Source organism: Hylaeus volcanicus, chromosome 4 (assembly GCF_026283585.1).
Source record: "Hylaeus volcanicus isolate JK05 chromosome 4, UHH_iyHylVolc1.0_haploid, whole genome shotgun sequence".
NCBI classification, from domain to species: Eukaryota; Metazoa; Arthropoda; class Insecta; order Hymenoptera; family Colletidae; genus Hylaeus; species Hylaeus volcanicus.
This window is the reverse complement of record NC_071979.1, coordinates 7,811,239-7,818,746: the sequence shown is the minus strand read 5'-3', so window position 1 is coordinate 7,818,746 and position 7,508 is coordinate 7,811,239. Positions and strand designations below refer to the sequence as shown.

General features: G+C 38.4%; 1 protein-coding gene across 2 annotated transcripts in view; it reads right to left on the bottom strand.

Annotated features, from left to right (window-relative positions):
* The window catches only part of LOC128875071 (uncharacterized), a 34,261-nt gene that overhangs the window by 17,142 nt on the left and 9,611 nt on the right, over window positions 1-7,508 (bottom strand). The window lies entirely within an intron of this gene.

Below are 7,508 nucleotides of genomic sequence, written 5' to 3'. Positions count from 1 at the left end.
AACTGTACAACGTTATGTAAACATTTTCGGTACAACTGTGCAACGTTTTGTAAACGTTTGCAGTTTACTATAACGTTTTTGAAGCATTTCCTCGTTAATCGGTCATTTGTGGCAAGATAAAAAAATTCTGGTTGTTTCCGGTTGTAACCGACCGTCTATCGTCAACACAATAATATAATAATAAAGATAACAGCCTGCGAAAAAGAAAAACGCCCCGTGAGTAAATACAAAAGTTCACCGAGTACCCGTCATCGGCGTATCGAGCGATAAAACGGGGATAATATTGAAACGTCTTCGATCGACTCTGTAACAGCTCGCCCCAGCATGGACGACCATGTTTACATAACGCGACAAATACAGGGTGTCCCGTTTTCATATTTTCACGTCTTTGTCTCTAATCCTAGCGGATATTTGACAATCAAGTGGCGTGGACTTTACCATAGTGCTACATTCTTCCGCGATATACTGCTAAGGATCATAAAACTCGAACGAAGAAGATTAGACACGCGAACGTTCTTGGTTGCGTAACAATCGGGTCTTTTGTTATCTTTTCTTTAATTATCCGACTCTCGACGAGGCAGGCAAGGGAGCGGAACGATGCTAAACGATTTAAAAATACCACTGAATACGTTCGCACTGTAGTACTTCCATAGGATACAGGACAAATCGAATTTGAAAACGACATCCGAAGAAAGAGGAAAGGAACGAATAGAAAATGATGTCGAAGAAGCATTTTTAATACTTTGTTACAAGGAATTTGCTTTTAAACAAATTTACATTTCTAAATTACTGAATTTTCCTTGTTCAAGGAATTCTGAAAGTTTCGATCAAAGTTATTATATTTATAAAAGGTGTTGGAGTAATTATACGAAGTTTTATTGGGAGACGAGAAGAAGATTAGTGAAAGGAATTCGAATCGGATTAGTTACGCCTCTGCGCATGCGTATCCTTCATTGTAGCATACTATTGGCCGGAATGGTCGTATTTAAATAACGAAGGCGGGAAATACGCGCGCCAAGACAAAGCGAGATGACGCGAAGCGAGAGATGTCAACGCGTGAAACCACCGACTGAATAAGGGCTATTTAGTAGAAGGGCTACGGCAGCATGAAAGGTGACTATGGTACCGTGTCGAATCAGATTCGTCGCTCCGCCTCAAGATATAAACAATTTATATTACTCGCATCAAAATCGCGATGAAAGGCGTCAAAGAAAAAAACCTACTTAATGAACGCCTTCCAATCGATAGACGCTTCTTACACTAACCTACCACTAAACCTACCGACGTCAATTTGTAATTTCTATCGCGAAGGGACGAATTCCTAAAGACACTTTTTTCAATTAAACATGAGAACTGTATACAAAATTTTGAAGACGGTCATTTGACGAGTCGTGATAGGTTTAGTGTTAACGTCTTTAAACGTCCTTAACTTCGTTAACATTCCGAATTCAACAAGATCCTTTGGCACATACGCGTGGTTTTAAACATCCACTTTGAGAAAATACAAAAAAAAAAGAAAGAAATCGATATTTCGAAAGTGTATATATCAGGTTGTCCGAAAAGTTTCTTTCGCTTAATTAATAAGTAATACATGCACGATATTTTATGTTTTATGTTACATTACTGAATTGTGCACGATTCATTTTGCTCCATTACTGTTACGGCATGAGTATCTACGAAATTGGATTGTCTGTTTACGTAAACACGACGACTTGAAATAATCGAGCGGAACTCGCGAAAGAAACTTTCGGGACAACCTAATGTGTCACTTACAAAGGTAGAGATTACTCGACGGTTCTACGAGGGCCGCATACGGTACGATGGCGGAATTGCGGGTGCCGATCTATACTTATCTCTACCGATACCAATATTATCATAAAATATGCGTAAAGAAGGTAGAATTATGTAGCGTTGAATAGGAAAACACGGAGCAGAGACAATCGAAGCTGATTTGACCCAGTCTGCTGTTTCGCGACGAGCGATCATCAAAGTCCCCCTTTGTCGCGGTGCTGAATGCTAGCCAAGTTCGATCACGAATTTATAATTATGACGCCGCGATGACATCGTCGGCGAATGCGTCCCATTGACGGGCGTGCAACGATGCATCGGGTATTGGGACGCACCGTATGTGGAACGAGGTTAAAGGGCGCTTTGGATCGCGGGCATTCCGTAGAAAAGCCACGGCATGATCACGCATCCGTCCGAGGCCCGTGCACGTGCGCTTAGGAAACGAGCATGTATAGTCCGTTGCTTAGAAATTGGCGAGGCAGTTCGATTGGCTGTCGCGTAACTCGGCCTTTACTTGCACGTATTTTCGGTACTATCTGAATCCGTTACATTTACAAAGATACAAACAGAGATCACAAAGATACAAACAGAGATCACAAAGATGTGAACGAGACATATCGAGGTACACTCAGAGAGCAATAGCAACTATCGACGTAGGTATATGTAAGAAAAATTGAAGAGTTCGAGACGTATTAGACACACTTTGTATTCAATCGACAATGTAGCGTGGAATACGACTATGCAGTGTGACTGCTCGAAAGAAAGCTCCTGGGGAAAAATTCCCTGCCTCTGTCCTCTTCGGTTCGTAAGTGCTTCGCCAACTCCTGAGCAATGTGCAATACGCTCTCGTCGCTACCTTAGCCGAGTATTGTCTTCTATATACTACGTATACAGTCAATCCCATAAATACTCGTACTCTTTATATCTATTGAAAAGGTTTGACTAAATTCAATAATATTGGGTTGTCCGGAAAGTTCATGCCTATTTTTAAAAAAAAATTCAAAGGCATATTTGAATTTTCATGTATATTTATTGAATTATATTTGTACCATTTTGTTCCACAACCTTTCCACCTCTTAACCCTTAAATGGACAATGTTGTTTTTAAACAACATACTAAACATCACAGATAAAATTGACCCTCTTTTATTTTTTTGTAATTTTGACAACTAGGAAAAAAAAATCGTCCATTTAAGGGTTACATTTACATGTACACATTTCATTTGTTTTCAGCCATTCCGATATATTCGGACCTGTATCGCCTTCTACAAATCGGCATGGACTTTCCAGACAGGCCGATAGTTTCGATATTACCAAATGAATCTTTCATTATAAATATGTATACGAATAAGCTTATACGAGTATATACAGTGGGTGTAGAATGTATTCGTATACCGAACAATTTCTCAAAAGACTTTTGCGTGAAATTGTAGTTTCTTAACTCCTCTTTTCAATCAATATTCAAATTTCAAAAAATTTATAATCAATGATATTTTACATATTCTCGGAAGTCTCTAAGACGGATATAGTCCAAACAACATTTGCTAGTTGATATAATTTGTGAAATTAACAAAAAAAAAGCGAAAAGTGGGTAAAAGTATAGAAGCAACAAGTATTTGTAAACACGTTAGTTTATTGCTCGGTACGAATTAGAAAACATCAAATGTGCAATAAAGTACTTTTAAAAATGGCTCTAATAGAGGAATCGAAGAATATGTAGAATGTCATTGTTTATAAAAAAATCAGTTAATAAATTACAATTTTACATAGTTTTTTTGGAAATCGATCGGTGCACGAATACGAACATACACTTGGAAACATCAAACCTGCCATTTGATATAAACAAATTTCTTCAATAGACGTAAAGGGTTTATGGGTTCAAAGTAGTATATCTTAGGTTCTCTGATTTGGGATTCTCTGATTAGGACTTCTATGGGGTAAACATGGTCTATCTAACCGGAGCGTGTACGTGCCGTATAATTAGCGAACGGCTTAGGAAACATTCTGTACAATTGCGCGCACACGACACCGACGCATCCGATTTCGAACGGCAATCAATGCCACCGCTGACGAACTTCGTGTTTTTCCACGACCTCTATTGTATCTCCGCCGTGAGAACCAAGGAAGTAACCTGACTGCGACAATCGCGATAATGTATCACCGCAACGTAACGCGAGTAGACACGCGAAAAGCACGTGGCACCGCAAAATACCTGGTGAATGAGTACGTCCTACCTGAGATTCTTATCGATACGTTTCGCTCGTGGATCTCTTATCGTTATCTGGACGTTTTCTCGTCGTTAACGGAGACTGTCAACGTCGTTACGAAATAAGTGCAATTAGTCCATAAACACCGAACGAAGGACATTCGAAAAGAGTCTTTATCTTGGAAACGTACGAGTCAATGTTTAAAGCTGAACAGCTCTAGATAAGAACAATTTTTTATAAACAAGCTCGTTACCCTTTTAATGCCGAGCGATTATATTTCGGAAAAGTTCCGTTGGAGTTGTCCTTCCTTTGAACGACACATTCAAACGATTTTGTAATTGAAACACGTTTGAAATGTTAAACATACGTGCTTAATGATTATAGAACTGCATCGACATTCACTTGTATCTTGCAGGTGCAGTGACGATGCTATTCTCAAATTAAAGAGAGATATACATTTTTTAATTCTCGTGAACAATTCTGTAAGATACTCTATATCCTTGTCAAAGAGCGAAGGTTTATTCGATCGAACAGTTAAATATACACTCGTTAAAATTGTAATCTTTATTCGAAGAATAACCGATAGACAGTCGAACCCCTTCTAACTCGTTACTCGAAATTCTTTATCTCGATAAAAACTTTGCTCGCGTCCGAGGGAAACAAGTAGGGGTAATCAATCACGTATCCGCGAATCTGCGTATAGCTCGCGATCATGCGCTTTCGTCGTGCGTTTACTTCCGAGGCTCGATAAGTTAATTCAATTAACGGTCACGCAAACTTTCTATTTTTTGCCAGGCATTACGCATTGTTAATCAACGACTGGTATCAACGGACGATACCCTGATTCACGCGAATAACTGGATAAAGCTCTCAGTTATGTCACCGCGACAGATAAAGCCGCGAAGAGCGGCTACGGATAATGAAGATAATATCGCGCGACGTTTTGTTGAACGTTCCAATTGCGATTGTTGTCAAACTCGTAACAAATCAATGGTCGATAAAAAGCGAACGGCGCAACACCAGACGGACATAAATTTTCACCGTCAATCAATGTCGCGGTTCGTGCGCGACGCGCTAGTCTCGAAATTGTAAATCACGACAGAGATATCAAATCGCGTTCCAATAAACACCGGCGAGATCTCGATTGTCGAAAACATCTAATTACGGATGCAAACATAACCGACTCGTAAAATGGAAAAGAACGGAATGGTAAGAAAGCTCGGAGAACTTGTTGCCTCGGAGGTGACCTTCTTCGCGACTTAAAATTAAATAAAATTCAACGGAAACGTATAAGATACGCGAGCTAGGTAGATGCAATTCATTTCTCATCTAATTCCTTCAGTAAAAAAGAAATATAATTTGAATGAAAAATAAATTACATTTAACTAGCTAGTGCGTTATACATGCACCTACATAATTTCATTTTAATATCACCGCATTGGATATCGCGCATCTCTGTTATGAAACAATAATTACGCTGATAATTATCGCCAGAAGTTTCGCGTGAAAGACAGATAGAAAGAAATCATTCTCTAGAGCAGAGTTGTAGAGTAAAGTTTAGAATAGCAAACGACGTATTTCAAAATACGATTCTTAGTAGCCGAATTAACGGCTCGAAGTAGAATATCGACGATCGTTTCTACGAGAGCATGTTCTTACGAAAAATTTCAACACCGGCAACGCGCGATATAGCGCTATAATTTTCGTCGAAGTGTAGCTCGTGATGTGTAATCGTGTACTATTTCGTCGCGGACCATAAATAAACACGAGGAACGCAATATCGGCGTGCACCGACTATTAAGACACGATTAACAATAATTTTTAATCGCGGAACCGTTTAACGATTTAAATATTTAATTTTATGGATACGTTCATATCGAACCTAATTTTCTGCGTGTCTACGATAGACGACTAAATAAAAGTATATATAGAAAATATTGCTGTAATCGAAACTAATGTGACCGAACTAGATCTAAATTTCCTGTCGTCGACAAACGCTCTGCGAATCCAACGTGGATGTGTTAACAAAAGGCGCGCGCGCAGACAAAAGCGAAAAATCGAAAGAGAAGCTATCAAGGTCGAGTTACCGTCATCGAATCACGTTCTTTCCGTTTCAATTGCATTTAAACGACCAGGAAAAGCCGTGCACCTACGCGTGCATGCATGCATCTTGACCCCACGAGCCACGTGCATCGAGCAAACAAGAACGAGCGTTGCAACGTAGGCGAAAGTCAGAGAAAGAAAGAAAGAACTTGTGCAATCCAACATCACGTCCATTAACTCTAGAAAGGCTAAGGAAGAAAGAATATACATATCTCGAAAATATACTATTTCATATACTATTTCATATATTATTTCATCCGCGTGAACTTATAGTCGCCATGGTGAAATCATATATAAATAAAATACAGTGGCTTTCTTTTTTTATCGTTCATTGTTTATCGCTGTTAGAAATGGAAGCTTCGATCGAGATTCTATTATACGCTAGGATCGAACACATGGAAGTGAAGAAACAATTGTGCGCGAAAATATTATTTCTTACCGAAGCCATTTAAATAGGTATTGGTAAATGTAACTATAAAATAAAAGTTGAAGGTTGAACGATACAATTAACGAATACACTTATTCGTTTTTCCACGTTACCCTGCACGTCACAAAGACAAATACAAGAAAACGACGAATTTTCTTCAAGTCGTGATAATTTCACTCCCTATCATTTGTCAGAATTTTGTCTACGTTAGATCATTGCATACGAAATGTCTGATTTTTGAAGAAGATTTACGCATCTGTAGTTTTGCACAAGCGCATTTATTCGAATTATGTCGAAGGTGCTTTCGATAGATTCTTCGCCCTTAAATAATTCATCCCTTAAAAAATGATCCAAGGGTTTGACCAAATAGCAGTCTCTAGTCAACAGCGTGGATCGTTTTCGAAGCTTATATTGCCAAAACGAAAATTGCCAAACGAATAGGATTTTTCGTTGTTCATTCATTGTTCTGTTCAACTGTCAAATATACTATGTGAACATCTACGTCTATACTAATATTGTAAAGGGTTAAAATTTGTTTTTAGAGGGTAATATCTGGAGCTACTGAACCGATTCTAGAAATTTGTCCAGTACTAGAAAGCTACACTTTATAATCAGAAACATCGATTGAAACATGTCACTTATGGAAAACAAAAGACAAGTCACCTACTGATAGTCGAAGGAACACGCGGTTGAACATTTTGTGCTAAACGACATCGTTTCATAACAATCATACGAACACTTAGCTAAACCTCCAAAATCCAAATGTTCGTTTCGGTCGAAATTATACTTTTGATAAGTGTATAAACAGCGTTTTGAAAATATAAATTGTTATTCAAAGAAGAATTTCGATACACTTTTGTCAATTACGTGAAGAAATAATTTTTAGAATAATCATATGCAAGAGGGTAGTGGAAATGGGAAACTACCCCTTTAAAGTCATCAGCGATACTGTTATTCAAAGCAGAATTTCGATACACTTTTGTC